The sequence below is a fragment of the Balaenoptera borealis genome (genome assembly GCF_965194805.1).
Source record: "Balaenoptera borealis genome assembly, chromosome: 3".
Classification (NCBI taxonomy): domain Eukaryota; kingdom Metazoa; phylum Chordata; class Mammalia; order Artiodactyla; family Balaenopteridae; genus Balaenoptera; species Balaenoptera borealis.
In genome coordinates this window covers 65,119,324-65,138,850 of record NC_138866.1, presented here as the reverse complement: position 1 = coordinate 65,138,850, position 19,527 = coordinate 65,119,324, and the positions used below count along the sequence as shown (strand labels likewise).

The window sequence follows — 19,527 nt, the reverse complement described above, 5'->3', positions numbered from 1 at the left end:
CTAAACCTGGAATTTAATTGTTCCTCACACTCGACAGGTCGCTTTTAGCTACTCAGAAATATGAAGAACCAATTGAGTTTGTAACAAATTTGTATCTGAGCCATCAGATGTACAGAAATAATTGAATCATTCTCATTTGCACAATGCTGTCTGTGCTTTAAATGAAATGCATTCCTATTTGAGCTAGAAGCCCCAGTTGTATCCTTTTATAGGCAAGGGACTGAAGCATTTGGGATTATCACAGTTATGAATATTTCCCCATTATAAAATAATGGAATTGTTCAATTCCACTGTCACACATATAGTGATTGAAGGAAAGGTTAAACCCGAGGGTCAAGGCTCCCAGTTTGTGAATCACTGTTGATATTTTGCTGCATCACTTGGCATTGGCAGCCTCACATTTTCATATTGATTTGTGGCTTCTTGAGTGTTCAAAACTGAGTTCACAAGCAAAAGAGTAGGTGAGATCCAGAGAAAAGATCAAACTTGATGATTTTTCTTTTCTTTAAAACCATGTCTTTTTAAAATATATATTTTTTTCACAGTGATTCTGAAACATTTGGGCTATTAAAGTCACTGTATTTTATGTATCCTTTTATTTCAGAACGTTAGCAAGTAGTTCTAAATGGCAACCTTCATTGTTCTTCAAAGGGGCTCAGTTTTGCAAATGAAACAGACACTTCTGAAATCTTTTCTTGTCACTTTTGTGTTTCTTGTAGGTAAGCCTGGCTGCAACTCAGGGGTGGCCTCATATTTCCGCCCTGGGCTGGTCTCTGGTTCCATCGTGTCACTGCCATTTGTTACATTGACCTCTCCCAAGATGAATCTTTCTTCCGAATGCGGTTGTCCACATGAGCCTTGTGATCTGGATGTGTGCACTGGTTCTCTGTAGGTGGTTGTCTTTGAAGTTCAGCAAAGCTGCTTGTTCTCCCATGGATTCCTGTCCCAAGCTACCTCTACCGACCCCACCTCTCCAGAGAGACTTTTCAGTTTGCCTTCTCCCCTCCCCATCTACTCTCTAAAATTCTGCAGTTCACCAAATTGATGGTCCATTAAATTCACCTGTCTGGAATGACCCCCTGCTGGTACTTGACCAATTTCACGTTTCAGTCTGGATTTTTTTTATGGTATGGTGCCTATGTTCATGGAAAGAGGTTTATGTAAAAGGCCAACATTTGATTTGATTGCAGCATAGAGAAGAAACCCTGGCCCTTCTTTCAAAATTAAGCAACTTTTAAAAGCGCCATTTTATTTATTTCCTTTAAAAAATAATAATCTATGCAGCACTTCAGGAAACAACGATATGGTGTTGTATATTATAAACTGGTGACATTCTACTATTAAATTATGTACAACATTTTTGTTTTTTATGCTTCTTGAGGTGGCAATGAGAAAAAAGTTTTTTAAAAAAGTGTGCCTTGCTGTATTTCTTATACCATTTATTAAAAAGCTGCTTTCACGGTAAAATTATGTTGGTTTGAAAGGAGGAAATAGCAAGGTTAAGATGTGTGAATAATTTCTGTATATATGTATAACCAAGTACAAACACTGATGTATAATGACAGTATAAAATGCTTTCATTTTTGTGATGTCTAGTGATGTGGAAAATATAAGCCTTAAATCCATTAGATTGCATGGTAATTAAAATTGGCATAATAAACATAGTTTATTGGGGGAAAAGGAAAATTAGTGATCTCTTCTACCTGTGTTCTTTACCAAATTATTGCATCTGGTTCTGGAAAAGTGTGACATGTAGCAGCTTCCAAAGTATCCATATTGTATAAGAGACTTAAAATTTCTTAAACTATACATGATGCTTTCACAATTTCCAAAATCTTTCTGGTAACTATAAAGATCTTGGAACACAAATGATTAAGTGCCAGTTCCCCTAAACCAATAAAAATTTATCCTAGATATTTTATTTCTACTTATCATTAATGGTTTAGTGTTGGGTTTCAGGATACCTAGTATATCTTGTATTTATTTTATATAATTATTTTGAATGGGTTTGATGGAAGGATGGTAGAGAAGTATAAAAAAAGTTGATTATTTTTTGATTTAGACTATAGATTTCAGGTGTATTTATTTTGTGTAAAAGAAATTAGCTAAGAAATATTCCATTTAGTCTTTACTGCTCTTGTTAAATGTAGTTTTGAATTTATATCCTAATACCTACTAAAGTGCCTGACACATAGTAGGTACTGAATAAAAATTTGCTGAATTGAAGTATTGAATTAGGTAATATGGATGACTTTTATCTATTCATTTTGAGAAACCTACACTAAAACACTTGTAAACAATTAGAAAGATGACGAAATGCAATATAAAACCATATAATATATAATCAGTTTATATCAAATTTCAAAAAGAAATAATGTAGATTCAGATAGTCACAGTAATGACAATCATTGATTCAACTGATAATTCATTAACATCTTTTACCTGCAAGGCATTGTTCTAGATGCAGGGGATGCAATGATGAACAAACAAAAGCCCTGCCCTCGGGAGGGTTACCTACATTACGGACGAGGTGAACACACAGTGAGATTCAGTAGTTGTCCTGTACATGAGGAAGAGAACAAAGCAGTGAAAGAGGCACAAAGACAGAAACAGCAATGAAGGACAAGGAGGAAAAAAAGGGTTAAAAGAGAGCGGAAGTTAGTAGAAAATAGTGCAGCTTTATTGCAGGGATAGTAGGAGAAACAGTAAATTGTGAGACTTAATGAAGGGTATTTTAAAATGTTAGGTTGGAGCTTTTGTATGTAATATGCTAAGTAGTAAGGAAACTTTGTATCGTCTTTGTTTTGCACCTGATTTTATTTATTATTAGAACTTTATTAGTACCACACCAAGAACAGTTAAAAAATAATAGTCTATAGTTCTGCCACTTAATAACTATTTGTATTGTTATGCCTCTTCTAATCTTTTCCATACATATTTCTAAATTGATGAATCATTCTAGGCTTTTTAATGGGTAGCAATTTGTTCAAAAGGGGTTTTAGGCAGACATCTAGCTGCAGTATTCAAAACGATTACAGGGGAAAGAGATTAGAGGTAAATGCCTCGTTAGGAGGCAGCTGTAGAAAATAAGCTAGGCTCGAGATGATCACAGAGTACACAGGATTAGCAGCCCAGGCCATAGAGAAGGAACAAATCCTAGAGTCTCTGAAATACCTAAGAGCATTCTGGAGCTCCGTTGAGGTACGGTATTACTTTATATACTGAGACAACCTAAATTTTCCTTGGGTAGTAATTAACAATGCCAAGTCTAGGTCTATTGGTAAAACATTTGAAGAGCAAACTGACCGAGATATTCTATTTACCTGTTGTGTGCTCATTGGAGACTTTGAGGTATTGAAAATATGTGTTTTTTAATTATCCGCTTAGTATTAACACCAAATTTGTAGCATGACTTTCCGGTTTATTGAACAGTGCTTTTTCAGGCTGGAAGTGACTGAATAGCCTCAATCCTTCGCTCTAGGTAGGCACGACCCCCCTGCCCCCCACCAGGCAGCCTTGAAAACGGTCACACCAACTCTGCCTACACACTTTCAGTGACAGTGGTTCATTGTCTGTCAAGGCAAGCTGTCCCACCGTTGGATGCGTCTCTTTGTTAGAAAGTTATTTCTTAGGTTGCTAAAATCTGCATAGTTCTGCCTTCTCCTCGCCTTTAATTTTGCTCAGTGGTCCTAGTTCTGTCCTGATGAGCCGCCCAGAGTATTTCTGCTCCTTTCTCCTGGCAACCCTGAAGAGAGAGACCAGTTAGCCATCCTCTCCCAGCTGCTGTGATTTCTGTTCTTCAGTTCCCTCCACCACCCTTCATTTGTCATGATTTTCAGATCCATTTAAACCTGACTGAATGTTAAGAGGCAGAATCCTTGAAACTGAGGAACTGTCTTGCTCATCATACATGTAGAAAAATATCCGAACATTTAAATGGTAAGTTTTCTCTCAAAATATATCCAAGATATATGTTTATTCTATTATTGTAAATTTCAATAAATAAATAAATAAGTGAATAAATAAGAATTCATTACTTCCTTCAGTGGCCCAGTCCAGTGGCGGAGTCATGTTGAATCCTTTCCTTACGTCAAATCTGAACCTAACCTGTTTCCATATAAAGCAGGGTCCCCCAACTCCGTTTATTCATCCAGTCGTTCAACAACATTCATTCATTGACTGGCTACTCGTGTGAGGCAATGTGTTTGGCGTTAGAGATACAAAGGCAACTAAAACACGGTTTCTGCCTACAAAGGGTTTACCGTTTTTTTGTGAAAGTGCCTTTCATGTCCTTGAATAGGGTAATTTCTCCAAATTAAAAGATGACTCATTTATTTTGTTTCCTATCTTGTTTCCCTACATTTTCAAAAATCTAGTGAGCAAACAATATGCAGAATTACCTGGTTGACTACTAGAAGTGGTTTTTGTATTTGTAAGTTTTAATTGCAGAAAAAAATATATTTCAGATTTCTGGTCACTGAATAAATATGCATCTTATGCAACAACAGAACAATCTAATTTCAGGGCTTTTGAGAAGCTTAGTTTAATAACTTTGTTGTGTTTGATTAGCCCAACTCAGGTTTCACCAATGCTGTAATTTTCCTGGGAACAAATTAGATGAAAATATCAAAACACACTGAAATGATCCAGCTATTTCTTACAAGTCAGATTGTTATAATTTCTAAGTGGAATTGGTATTATCTTTAGAATTTTAACAAATACTTAATTTTTCCAGCACCATATAATTCTTATCTTTCAAATTTTTCTAACTTGAACCAACTAAATTTACAACTGTCTCTTTTTTTCTATATATTCTTTTTCCAATTTTTATTTTGAATGTTTTCAGGCCTATAAAAGTTGAATGAGTGGTACAGTACAGTAATATTTGCATACTCATCATTCAGATTTATTTATTCCTGATATTTTACCACATTTGTTTCATCTCTACACACACACACACACACACACACACACACTTCTGTGTGATCAAACCATTTGAAATTAAATTGCAGATCTGTAAATGCTTCAACATGTATCACCTAAGAGCAGGGCCATTATTCTACAAGTCCACAACACCATTCTCACACCCAAGAAACTTAACATTGATACAATAATACCTGATAATACATACTCAAATGAATTTCTCCAAATGCCCCAATAGTGTCCTTTTACAGTTGTTTTTTGCTTTAATCCAGGATCCAAGCAAAGGTCACACATTGCTTTTGGTTTTCCTATCTTTTTAATCTTGAACAGTTTCCCTGTGCTTTTATTCTTTCTTTCTTTGATCGTTCATAACTGACATTTCTGAAGAGCCCAGTCCAGTTTTATAGAATGACCCACAGTCTGGATGTGTTCGGTTTTCTCATTATTCAACTCAGGGTAAACTTTTTTGTCCAGGAGAGTACATAGGTGATGTTATGTTCAATAGCTACTCTTTAATGAAGGGCGAATGATCCACTGACATTGTTCATGTGTCTGGAAGTTCCCTGCCTACTCTTACAGCTCATGCTTCATTAGGCTAAGGCAGGGGTCAGCAAACTACAGTTTGTGAGCTAAATCTGGCCCACTGTCTGTTTGTTTGGCCTATGAGCTAAGAATGGTTTTTAAATTTTTAAATGGTTGAAAAAAATGAAAAGTGTTTCGTAACATGTGAAAATTACATGAAATTCAAATTTTAGTGTCCATGAATAAAGTTTTATTGGAACACAGCTACACACATTTGTTTACATATTGTCTATGGCTGCTTTTGCACTATAATTGCAGAATTAAGTAGTTGTGATGGAGACCATATGACCTGCAAAGCCTAAGATATTTACTATTTGGCCCGTTACAGAAAAAGTTTTCTCATCCCTGGTCTACAGTACCCTAAATTCTGACACCATTTTCTTAGAGGTAGATAGATATTCATTTGCAAAATCAATGTAAGTTATTAGCACCTGCAATAGTTATTTTTTGCTTTCTAGATTTTATTGAGTTCTCGATTTCAGTTTCATGTGTCCTTAGTAAAAATAAAGTGTGCTTTGTTTCATAAACTTAAAGATAGTTCTACATCCATGGTTGGTTTAAGGATTTAAATTTGGTTCACTTATTACAGGCTGGGTTTGATTTAAAGGGTTAGTCAATTACAGACTAAGTCATTAAGTTCAATCAAAACCATCAGGAAAATTGACACAACCTAAACTCAACTTCAATTCACCAGTAAACTGGAATCCCTTTTCTGAATGTTTTTCTAAAGTAGTCCAAAGAAATTTAAAACCAATCCATTTCAGAGTCAGGATTTTCAAATTTATTTTTCAACCCAAACAAAGGTGAAACCATGATCAAAGATTGTTTAAGATACACTTGCATTTCCTAAGGACTGGTCATAAATAACAATCTGAATTTACCAAGGAAATAATTACTCACCACAGACCCTGCTGTGGTCATACATAGACACTCTTATTGAATAGATGTTCAAAGGTAACAGTCTTTCTTTACCTTTTTTTTTTTTAAAGAACATCCATTTTTTTATTTTTATATTTTTATAAATTTACTTATTTTTGGATGCACGGGGTCTTCATTGCTGCGCACGGGTTTTCTCTAGTTGTGGTGAGCGAGGGCTACTCTTCCTTGCAATGCGTGGGCTTCTCATTGCAGTGGCTTCTCTTGTTGTGGAGCACAGGCTCTAGGCACGTGGGCTTCAGTAGTTGTGGCACGTGGGCTCAGTAGTTGTGGCTCACGGGCTCTAGAGCGCAGGCTCGGTAGTTGTGGTGCCCGAGCTTAGTTGCTCCACGGCATGTGGGATCTTCCTGGACCAGGGCTCGAACCCGTGTCCCCTGCATTGGCAAGTAGATTCTTAACCACTGCACAACCAGGGAAGTCCCTTTACTTTTTTTATTAATTCACTTTTGACAGCATTGCCATCTCCCACTGCCATGTACCTAGAGAGGGGACACTCAAAGACAGTGGTCTTTTAGCCACTTTCTCCTCCTTAAAAAGCAACCACTGCCTTGCATAGAGCAACAGCCTCTTAATTTGAGACTTGTCATGTATTTGCATTTCCAGAGTAAAATAACGAGTGACAGATGCAAGTCAGGCCCACAATATTAAGGTTTCTGCAGCAAAGGCCTTTTGGCCAATGCCTTGAGACCATTCTGATCCTTGACTAATGGGCCCTCACCAAAGCAGAAAATATGAGGATTGTTTGTACTTGTGTTTTGAAGTAAGCCAGGACATGCAACTTCAAAGCAACTTTTCTCAGTCTCTTTTCTGTTGCAACACGCGCAACATGGAAGGTGTTCCCATGTGAGACACTTCCAAATTCTGCCAAGCACTGATTAGCAATTTCCAGTCAGGAAAGGCTGTGCCCCCTTCTCCCCCACTCATGAAGGGGATCTTAATGCAGCTGAGTGGGGTGACATTAGTCTATGAATAGCTAATTCTTTGAAGACAATCTAATTCATACGTAAACAAAATGTGATTCCTAAATATTGGTACTTTATTATTGGTTACAAATCCCTTGTGACGTCATGTTTAAGAACCACTGATATGAAGGCTTACACTCTCTTGCTTGAAAGGAAGTGCCCCCAAACCTGGGAAAGGACTTCCAAAGAACAAGAGAATCAACACCCCTGTGTGTGGATGTACAGCCCCAGATGCTCCGCAGCCACAAAGAACTTGTGCTTTCTGGTGAGTACGTTCTTCAAAAAATGTGAATTTAAGAGAAGCAGATTTAAAATGCAACAAAACTTGGCCTCAAACTTACATTGGTGAAATGGCTCATTTTGATGATTTAGCCTGAGTAACTTCACTCCCTGTTAACTACAGAGGCATAAGATATGGAACATCAAGATTTTCCAGATGCTCACAAAACATTTTGTGTCTCTACCACATAAGCTGCCATGGTCATCAACTTTATAGACTGTGACGTTGCTGTTTCTCCTTCTTGACCTATTTTATGTGGGAAATTTGGACTAGTATCACCAGATGTAAAATTTGGTATTTTTTCCCACACCATCAAGACACATAATAATGGATTTTATTAATTTAATAAAAAGTATTACTAATTAATTACATGATTTAATAAAAACTATACTAAAATTATTAAAACATTTATTTGTCCTTGCACTTAACCTTCCATTAAAAAAAAAAAATCCCACCTCCCTATAAAAAAATGGGCCATTACTGGCATAAAACAAATATTATTCAGCAAAATTTATCCAAGGACTAAAATGATTTAAGGCATTAGGAACATAAAAATGCATCAGATCCTCTTTAAATCCCTATATTCCCTAACCACTGGTTTATAAAAAATACTCTAAGGTTTATAGAATTAATCTGGTTCTATTAGTTGATCAAGTTACTTACACTGTCAGCAGTTCAAAACAAATAATTCCCTCTGTGTGTGCATGTTTGCTTGCTTGCAAGTATGTTTCATTTATTTTAAAGTGTCTTTTTTATATAGAAATCCAAGTTGCTGAATTTTATCTTGTCATTAAAATGGTGTGAAAATCAAATCAGTCTTCATATAGGTTCTCTCATCCTTGCCAATCTCAAATGACTGATGACGCTTACAGCAAGGTTTTGTGAAATGCAAGCTCCTTAACTTTTCAGAAACAGGTCCTTTTTAACATGTATACCATTTGCCCCTCTTCTAATACTTTGTTCAGTGTTCTAAGTTTAGAATTATTCTCTTATAATATACTAATGATACAAACTATATGGAAAAATATTTTATAGAATGTAAAATTACTAATTATTTAAAGGCTAAGAGGCATTTTTCAACGTGAATGAAATATTTAATTGCTATATTTAAAAAATAAAAGATTACAGATTCTCATTGGTTCAGAATGATTGAACATCAGAATATTCTTCTTCTTAACCTAAGGGTCTGATTATTTAAGTTATGTGTGACTTCCTGGCAACTTAAAACATTTTTTTAAAAAATGTAATCTTGGATGATTCAGCATCATAATGATTACCATTTATTGTGCAGTATGGTAAATGAGTAAGTTATAGGAAATCAGGCTACGTCAGTAAACACACTCTGGATATTATTTTTTAAATCAATCTAAATAATAACAAAATAAATCATTATCACTTGAGTGCCCACTATGTGCCAGGCACTGTGCTAATTTTATGCCCATTTTACAATAAGGAAATTGAGGACTGGAGAGGTAGGTGAGGGGCTGTACCCCGCAGACCTGCAAGCCCTGAACTTGCCCAGCCTCAAGACCAAGGGAAGAGCCCGGCATCGGTGACAGAGACATAAATGGTTTAATGGATGGGGGAACTTACACATCTAACGCAAAATCCTGGAGCAACACCCCACTGCGTGCAGCAGGTGGTGGGCAGGATATGGCAGTAATCTTCGCTACCAGGGGAAGAGGGACAGTACCAGTTATAGGGGGAAATGACATCAAGTTGGCTTATCGGTTGCCAGGGAAACCAGCAGAGAGGCGCACCCCTCACAGCCCCTTTGATAAACCAACATAGTGGAGATAGTCCTGATCTAAAAATTAGAATAATTGCTAGCTGGGGCCAAGGGCGAATACACAGGCATTTCCTGATTAGGCTCTATGATTGAGAAGGAAGGTCAGGTGAGTAAGGTATAGGTGAGGCAGGGACTGGTCGAGCAGGGGGTGTACAGAGAGCAAGAGAACGGCCACCTTGGGTGGCCTGACCATACAGCAGGCTACTTATTACTTGTTTCCTTTTCATAAAAGCAGAGTGTGTGTGGAGGAAAAAAGCTGTTTCAGAAACTCATTTCCCATCTAGATAAATAAGGATTTATTTTACAGAGTTCACTTAACATCCATACGTATGTTACTAAATTTCCTGTCTATATTATACATTGAACATGTAACTCATGCCAAAACTGAAGAAAGGACTTTTCATTTTTAAAAGTATTTCTTACAAAAATTCTATATGAAGAAATGATAGCTAAATTAGCACTTGAAAAAGACAAAAGAAAATTATATACTGTATATAATTATGCCTCATTATGACCTCTGCACATTTTCTAGAAAAGTTAGGCATTAAAAACACACATAACAGGAACACCTTAAAGGTCAGAGCCTGATGAAAGAAAAATGCAATAGTTAATTATGAAGGACGAGATTAATGTTCTAGTAGGAACGTACATTTTTGCTTGAGAATACTTAAAATATGCAATTTCCCTTTCATGTATTTTGTTTCATATCTGAAAGAGGTGATGGAGAGAGAAAATTCAAAGTATAAGTATAAATTAAATTTTAATTTAATGAAATGAAAATGTGGGCTTTTTATCTGATTTTTCTTCACTTAGGTCTTTTTGCCCCTAAAGGTAGTAGTTTTAAGAGTAAATACTGAGGTCTCAGTTTGTAAAAAATTTATCTCAAAATTTCTCATTATCTTCAAAAGATATTTTCTAAGATGGCAGAATTCCTGGATCATATTTGCTGAGTTTCACACTGGCAACACACCTAACTATACACATTTTTTCCTCACATGTTTAGTGGAGTATAATTGCTTTAAAATTTGTGTTAGTTTCTGCTGTACAACAAAGTGAATCAGCTATATGTATACATATATCCCCATATCCCCTCCATCTTGGGCCTCCCTCCCACCCTCCCTATCCCATCCCTCCAGGTCATCACAAAGCATCTAATTGATCTCCCTGTGCTATGCAGCAGCTTCCCACTAGCCATCCATTTTACATTTGGTGGTGTATATATGTCAGTGCTATTCTCTCACTTCATCCCAGTTTCCCCTTCCCCCACTGTGTCCTCAAGTCCGTTCTCTACGTCTGCATCTTTATTCCTATCCTGCCACTAGGTTCATCAGTACTGCTCTTTCAGATTCTATATATATGCGTTAGCATACAGTATTTGTTTTTCTCTTTCTGACTTACTTGACTCTGTATGACAGACTCTAGGTCCATCCACCTCACTACAAATAACTCAATTTCATTCCTTTTTATGGTTGAGTAATATTCCATTGTATATATGTGCCATATCTTCTTTATCCATTCATCTGTCGATGGACACTTAGGTTGCTTCCATGTCCTAGCTATTGTAAATAGTGCTGCAATGAACATTGTGGTACATGACTCTTTTTGAATTATGGTTTTCTCAGGGTATATGCCCAGTAGTGGGATTGCTGGCTTGAATGGTAGTTCTATTTTTAGTTTTTTAAGGACCCTCCATACTGTTCTTCATAGTGGTTGTATCAGTTTACGTCCCACCATAGTGCAGGAGGGTTCCCTTTTCTACACACCCTCTCCAGCATTTATCGTTTCTAGATTTTTTGATTATGGCCATTCTAACTGGTGGGAGGTGATACCTCATTGTGGTTTTGATTTGCATTTTTCTAATGATTAGTGATGTTGAGTATCCTCTCATGTATTTGTTGGCCATCTTGTATGTCTTCTTTGGAGAAATGTCTGTTTAGGTCTTCCACGCATTTTTGTTTGTTTTTTTGATGTTGAGCTGCATGAGCAGCTTATATATTTTGGAGATTAATCCTTTGTCAGTTGCTTCATTTGCAAATATTTTCTCCCATTCTGAGAGTTGTCTTTTCATCTTGTTTATGGTTTCCTTTACTGTGCCAAAGCTTTTAAGTTTCATTAGGTCCCATTTGTTTATTTTTTGTGTTAATTTCCATTTCTCTAGGAGCTGGGTCAAAAAGGATCTTGCTGTGATTTATGTCATGGACTGTTCTGCCTATGTTTTCCTCTAAGAGGTTTATAGTATCTGGCCTTACATTTAGGTCTTTAATCCATTTTGAGTTTATTTTTGTGTACGGTGTTAGGGAGTGTTCTAGTTTCATTCTTTTACATGTAGCTGTCCAGTTTTCCCAGCACCACTTATTGAAGAGGCTGTCTTTTCTCCATTGTACATTCTTGCCTCCTTTGTCAAAGATAAGGTGACCATATGTGTGTGGGTTTATCTCTGGGCTTTCTATCCTGTTCCATTGATCTATATTTCTGTTTTTGTGCCAGTACCATACTGTCTTGATTACTGTAGCTTTCTAGTATAGTCTGAAGTCAGGGAGTCTGATTCTTCCAGCTCCATTTTTCTTTCTCAAGATTGCTTTGGCTATTCGGGGTCTTTTGTGTTTCTGTACAAATTGTAAAATTTCTTGTTCTAGTTCTGTGAAAAATGCCATTGGTAGTTTGACAGGGATTGTATTGAACCTGTAGATTGCTTTGGGTAGTATAGTCATTTTCATAATATTGATTCTTCTAATCCAGGAGCATGGTATATCTCTCCATCTGTTTATGTCATCTTTGATTTCTTCCATCAGTGTTTTATGGTTTTCTGAGTACAGATCTTTTGTCTCCTTAGGTAGGTTTAATCCTTGGTATTTTATGCTTTTTGTTGCAATGGTAAATGGGAGTGTTTCCTTAATTTCTCTTTCTGATCTTTTGTTGTTAGTGTATAGGAATGCAAGAGATTTCTGTGCAAAAAGATTTTTGTATCCTGCAACCTTACCAAATTCTTTGATTAGTTCTACTAGTTTTCTGGTGGCATCTTTAGGATTTTCTATGTATAGGATCATGTCATCTGCAAACAATGACAGTTTTACTTCTTCTTTTCCAATTTGTTTTCCTTTTATTTCTTTTTCTTCTCTGATTGCCGTGGCTAAGACTTCCAATACTATGTTGAATAATAGTGGCAAGGGTGGACCTCCTTGTCTTGTTTCTGAGTTTAGAAAATGCTCTCAGTTCTTCACCACTGAGAATGATTGCTGTGGGTTTGTCATATATGACTTTTATTATGTTGAAGTAGGTTCCCTCTATGCCCACTTTCTTAAGAGTTTTTATCATAAATGGGTGTTGAATTTTGTCAAAAGCTTTTTCTGCATCTTTTGAGATGATCATATGGTTTCTATTCTTTAATTTGTTTATATGGTGTATCACATTGATTGTTTTGCATATATTGAAGAATCTTTACATCCCTGGGATAAATCCCAGTTGATCATGGTGTGTGATCTTTTTAATGTGTCATTGGATTCTGCTTGCTAGTATTTTGTTGAGGATTTTTACATCTATGTTCATCAGTGATATTGGTCTGTAATTTTCTTTCTTTGTGATATCCTTTAACTGGTTTTGGTATCAGGATGATTGTGACCTCATAGAACGAGTTTGGGAGTGTTCCTCCCTCTGCAATTTTTTGGAAGAGTTTGAGAATGATACGTCTTAACTCTTCTCTAATTGTTTGACAGAATTCACCTGTGAAGCCTTCTGGTCCTGGACTTTTGTTTGTTGGAAGATTTTTAATTACAATTTCAATTTCATTACCTGTGATTCATTTGTGTATATTTTCTAATTCTTCCTGGTTCAATCTTGGAAAGTTGTACATTTCCAAGAATTGTCCATTTCTTCCGGGTTGTCCATTTTATTGGCATATAGTTGCTTGTAATAGTCTCTTATGATCCTTTGTGTTTCTGAGGTGTCAGTTGTGATTTCTCCTTTTTCATTTCTAATTTTAATGATTTGTGTCCTCTCCCTTTTTTTCTTGATGTGTCTGGCTAAGGGTTTATCGATTTTGTTTATCTGCTCACAGAACCAGCTTTTAGTTTTATTGATCTTTGCTATTGTTTTCTTTGTTTCTACTTCATTTATTTCTGCTCTGATCTTTACGATTTCTTTCCTTCTACTAACTTTGGATTTTTGTTCTTTTTCTAGTTGCTTTAGGTGTAAGGTTAGGTTGTTTATTTGAGATTTTTCTTGCTTCTTGATGTGAGTTTGAATTGCTATAAACTTCCCTCTTAGAACTGCTTTTGCTGCATCCCATATGTTTTGGATCGTCTTGTTTTTGTTGTCATTTGTTTCTAGGTATTTTTTTTAAATTTCTTCTTTGATTTCTTCAGTGATCTCTTGGTTATTTAGAAGCACACTCTTTAGCCTCCATGTATTTGCGTTTTTTACAGTTTTTTTCCTGTGATTGATTTCTAATCTCATAGAGCTTTGGTTGGAAAAGATGCTTGATACGATTTCAATTTTCTTAAATTTTCCAAGGCTTGATTTGGGACCCAAGATGTGATCTATTCTGGAGAACGTTCCATGTGCACTTGAGAAGAAAGTGTATTCTTCCACTTTCGGGTGGAATATCCTAAAAATATCAATTAGGTCTATCTGGTTTATTGTGTCATTTAAAGCTTGTGTTTATTTATTTTCTGTCTGGATGATCTGTCTATTGGTATAAGTGGGGTGTTAAAGTCCCCCACTATTATTGTGTTACTGTCAATTTCTCCTTTATGGCTGTTAGCATTTGCCTTATGTATTGAGGTGCTCCTATGTTGGGTGCACAAATATTTATAATTGTTATGTTTTCTTCTTGGATTGATCCATTGATCATTATGTAGTGTCCTTCCTTATCTCTTGTAACAGTCTTTACTTTGAAGTCTATTTTATCTAATATGAGTATTGCTACTCCAGCTTTCTTGTGATTCCATTTGCATGGAATATCTTTTTCCATCCCCTCACTTTCAGTCTGTATGTGTCCATAGGTGTGAAGTGGGCTTCCTGTAGACAGCGTATATAAGGGTCTTGTTTTTGTATCCATTCAGCCAGTCTGTGTCTTTCGGTTGGAGCATTTAATCCATTCACATTCAAGGTGATTATTGATATGTATGTTCCTATGACCATTTTCTTAATTGTTTTGGGTCTGTTTTTCTGGGTCTTTTTCTTCTCTTGTGTTTCACGCTTAGAGAAGTTCCTTTAGCATTTGTTGTAAGGCTGGTTTGGTGGTACTGAATTCTCTTAGCTTTTGCTTGTCTGTAAAACTTTTGATTTCTCTGTGGAATCTAAATGAGATCTTTTCTGGGTAGAGTAATCTTGGTTGTAGGTTTTTCCCTTTCATCACTTTAAGTATATCATGCCACTCCCTTCTGGCCTGTAGAGTTTCTGCTGAGAAATCAGCTGATAACTTTATGGGGATTCCCTTGTATGTTATTTTTTGCTTTTCCCTTGCTGCTTTTAATATTTTTTCTTTGAATTTATTTTTTGTTCGTTTGATTAATATGTGTCTTGGTGTGTTTATCCTAGGGTTTATCCTGTATGGGACTCTCTGCAGTTCCTGGACTTAAGTGGCTATTTCCTTTCCCATGTTAGGGAAGTTTTCAACTATAATCTCTTCAAATATTTTCTCAGACACTTTCTTTTTCTCTTCTTCTGGTAGCCCTATAATTCGAATGTTGGTACATTTAATGTTGTCCCAGAGGTCTCTGAAACTGTCCTCAAATCTTTTCATTCTTTTTTCTTTATCCTGCTCAATGGCAGTTATTTCCACCATTTTATCTTCCAGCTAACTTATCCGTTCTTCTGCCTCAGTTATTCTGCTATTGATTCCTTCTAGAGTATTTTTAATTTCAGTTATTGGTTATTCATCACTGTTTGTTTGCTCTTTAGTTCTTCTAGTTAAATGTTAAATGTTTCTTGTATTTTCTCCATTCTGTTTTGGAGATTTTGGATCATCTTTACTATCATTACTCTGAATTCTTTTTCAGGTAGGTTGCCTATTTCATCTTCATTTATTTGGTCTTGTATGTTTTTACCTTGCTCCTTCGTCTGTAACATATTTTTTTGTCATTTCATTTTTTTTGATGGGTGAGGCTGTATTCCTGTCTTACTTGTTGCTTGGCCTGAGGCATCCAGCACTGGAGTTTGCAGGCAGTTAGGTAGAGCCAGGTCTTGGTGCCAAGATGAGGACCTCCGGGAGGCCTCACTCCAATTAATATTCCCTGAGGTTCTCTGTTAGCCCAGCGGTTTGGGCTCAGTGCTCCCACCACAGGAGCTCAGGCCTGACCCCCAGCCTGGGAACCAAGATCCCGCAAGCTGTGCGGTGTGGCAAAAGAAAAGAAAAAATGTAGCAGTACAATAACAAAGCATAAAAAATAAAATAAAAGTAGAAAGGTAAATAATACATTAGGAAAAATATATATAATTGAAACATCTGCAACAAGGTAAAACAAAACCACAACAGAAAAAAGAAAGAAGAAAAAATAAAAGAGAGAACAAGCCAAAAGGAGCAGAACAATAACAAAGTATAAAGAATAAAATAAAATTAGAAAAATAAAAGATTTATTAGAAAAAATAAAAATACAAATGAATCAATAACAACAAGGTAAAACAGAACCCCAACCTAAAAGAAGGAAAAAAAAAGGCCAGAAAAGCCTGAGCTATGGGGGGGTGGAGCTTTGACAGGGGGTGAAACTTAGGCAGGGGTGGCGTTTAGGGTGGGGTGGGGCCTATGTGAGGTGACGTTCAAGTGTGGGGCGGGGCCTAGGCTTAGGATCTGCATGGAAGGGGAGAGGCAGCATGTCCAGAGGGGGAACTCCAGAGTGTGGAGTTCATAGTTTAAAGGTAAGGCCCTGGATAAGGGTGTGTGGGTGGGGTTTAGGCCCAGCGTGGTTGGAGGACTTCTCCCAGTGCCGCGTGTAGAGGTGGGGCCCTGGGTGAGGGTGTAGGGGTGGGGCTTGTGTTCTGCACAGCAGCAGGGAGGTTCCAAGGGCAGAGGATTAGGCTGGGGAGCCCAACAGGCTCCACGGTGCCCAAGAGGGCAGGGAAAGTGCTGGACGTGCTCCCTTCCATTCCTCTGCGTCCCCCCCTCCAGGGTCTCCCCCATCACTGCTGGACCCCTAACCATGGGTGGGTCCCACTGGGTATAGGAACTCCTTCCCTCCCCCAGCTGCCCCTCAGGGGCGCCAGTCCTGTAGGTCCAGCCTTTACTTTTGCTCCGCCTTCCCCCCTCCCACTCCCTCAGGACCCACGCAGCTGGAGGGGGCCTCAGTGGTAGAGGATCAGGCACGGGATCTCAGCAGGCTCCCTGTGGCCCAAGTAGGCAGGGGAAACACTGGCCATGCTCCCTTTTGATCCTCTGCCCTCCCATTGGTCCCCCCTTTCCCCCTGCATGGCGTGGGACCCCTTCCCCTCCCCCAGCCACCCATCAGGGGTGCCAGTCCTGTCCTGCCTCCACTTCTCCTCCCCACTCACTCCCAGACACGTCCTACCCAGTCGCTGGGGGTTCCTCCCATCCCCTTAGGTGCCCATGGTCCCCCACCCGTGCCTGGTAGGTGCCCTAGTTGTGCGGAGACACGAATTCTGCGTCTCCTAGTCCACTATCTTGACTCCGCCCCATACACATTTAAAATAACAACAAATGACAACTTTTTAAAGTTTTATTAGAAAATAAGTTCATATTTACAAATTATTACAAAAATAAAAATAGTGCAATAGTGTACCTATTGTTAATATAGGTACACTACATTGTTAATAGTGTACCTGTTGTTAATATCTCAGCCCATTTGCTTTATCTTTCTACCTACCCAACCATATGGCTTTTTTTCTGAGCCATTTGAAGATAAATTATATACATCATGGCCTTTTATCCCTAAATATTTTATTATATATTTCTTTACAAGGATATAGGGGTGTTCTCTTAAATAACCATAGTACAGTTGTCAACCTGATAAATTTACATTGATATATTTATGGATATAAATATAAAATATATGAAGTCTATTTATTTGATCTACCTTTCACATTCCAATTTTGTAAATTTCCTTAATAATACCCCTTATCGCACTTTTCCCCTCTTCAGTACACAATTTAAGTCTTGAATTTAGTTGTCATGTCTCTTTAATCTCCTTCAATCTGGAAACATTTCCCCAGCCTTTCTTTGTCTTTTTATGACATTGGTGATTTTGAAGAATAAATTCCCCCTTTTTAAAATAGATTATTCTGGGACCTCTCTGGCAGTCTGGTGGTTAAGACTTTACCTTCTAATGCAGGGGGTGCAGGTTCGATCCCTGGTCAGGGAGCTAAGATCCCACATGCCTCGTGGCCAAAAAACCAAAACATAAAGCAGAAGCAATGTTGTAACAAATTCAATAAAGACTTTTAAAAAAACAGTCCACATCAAAAAAAATCTTAAAAAAATAATAAAATAAAATAAAATAGATTATTCGTCATTTTGTGTTTGATATTTCCTTGTGATTGGATTAAAATTATGCATTCTCAACAAGAATATTGCATAGGTGATTTTCTGTCCTTCTCAGGGTATCATACGTAGAGACACACAGTGTTCATCTGCCCCACATTAGTGATGTTAATTTTGGTCATTTTATGGAGAAACACTTTAAAACCATGCAAATATCCTGCACCTCCTCAAAAATTTCCCTTTATTTAGCATCCATTGATAATTCTTGTCTGGTCCAATCCTTACCAAGATGGTTGCGAAATTGTGATTTTCCAACTCTACCACTCTCTTCACACTTACCAGGTGGTCCTTGGTATTTCACTACAATAAGATCTCTCCCTTCTCCCCTACTTATCTATTTATCATAAGTATGAATTCATGAATTTCTTTTTTCCCAAGTATTAATCATTCATTACTATACTCAGATTATTTTGGTATAGAAATTGTCCCAGGTTTGGCTAGTGGGAGCCTCTTCAACCTAGCTCTTCAATTCTTGTGACATCTTTTAAACAATCCCTTACTTTCTGGTATAACAAGGTGTTCCAGTCTTACCTTGTACCTACCTACCCAAATTCTTTACCAGCCATTTCTCTGCAGAGCCTTGGTTCTTTGTAGTAAGGGTTGGCATTAGAGACCTAGATCTAGAGTGCTAGGTGTGCTTAGGGCTACTGAGGTGTTTTTGCTTTTTTGACCCTTCAGCCAACAAAGATAGGAAATACACAAGTGTGTATATACATATATGTACATGTATATGTGCAAAGGCATATTCATATGTACAGATGTATACATGCACATACAAACATGCATATGCACATACATAGACTTATTTTAGAAATCAGGAGTTTGTACCAGTTCCTGCAATTTCAATCCATCCCACAGATTCTTTCTTGACTTCTCCCATTCCATATTCGTATTTCCCTTCTTCCACCATGACAACCCTGGATACCCACAACATTAACACATTTACTCATTTGCTGAATAATATAATACATTTAAAATGGTTTCAGAATTGCATCAGAAGTATTATAAAAAAACAAATCTGCTAAAAAGAGTTCAGAATTCATTTGCAGTTTCCCCATCCCCACATTCTCTCTCCCACACCCCCAACTCTGCTCAAGACTGAGGGTGTATGGTCAAATACTGTGTTCTAAAGTTACGTTGTTACTAAGTTATCGGTTCCTTTCTCATCCTCCCTTCCTCCCTCCCTTCGTTTCTTCCTTCTTTCTTTCCCTTCTTTCTTTATTTTTTCCCTTCCATTATGACATTCATTTAGAACAAAATTAAGTTCATTGTTTCCATTTCCTTTCAGTTTTAGGTTATTTTCTTCTTCCCTCCAATTCTTATTAACTTAATTGTATTTTTGGATATGTAGAATATTAACATGCTTTCCAAAGTCAAAACTACACAAAAAGGTATATTCAAACACTGTCACTCCTTCCTCTAGCTCATCAACCTCGATTCCCCTCAGGCCTTGTAAGTCCAAAATTCCAGTGTCTTCTGGTTTATTTTTCCTCTGCGTCTTTCTGTAGTAATAAGCAGATATTATGAATATGTTTTTATTTTCCTTTCTTTCTAGCACAAAAGG

The 19,527-nt window shown here is 37.2% G+C and overlaps 1 protein-coding gene across 14 annotated transcripts in view; it reads left to right on the top strand.

The window, feature by feature from the left end:
• The window catches only part of AKAP6 (A-kinase anchoring protein 6), a 572,476-nt gene extending 570,242 nt beyond the window's left edge, over positions 1-2,234 (top strand). For all 14 annotated transcript variants that reach the window (XM_082384022.1, XM_082384023.1, XM_082384021.1 and 11 more), the window contains one exon: positions 720-2,234. The gene's annotated coding sequence lies outside the window, so the exon portion shown is untranslated. The remainder of the gene's footprint in view (positions 1-719) is intronic.
• Positions 2,235-19,527: the final 17,293 nt, after the last annotated feature.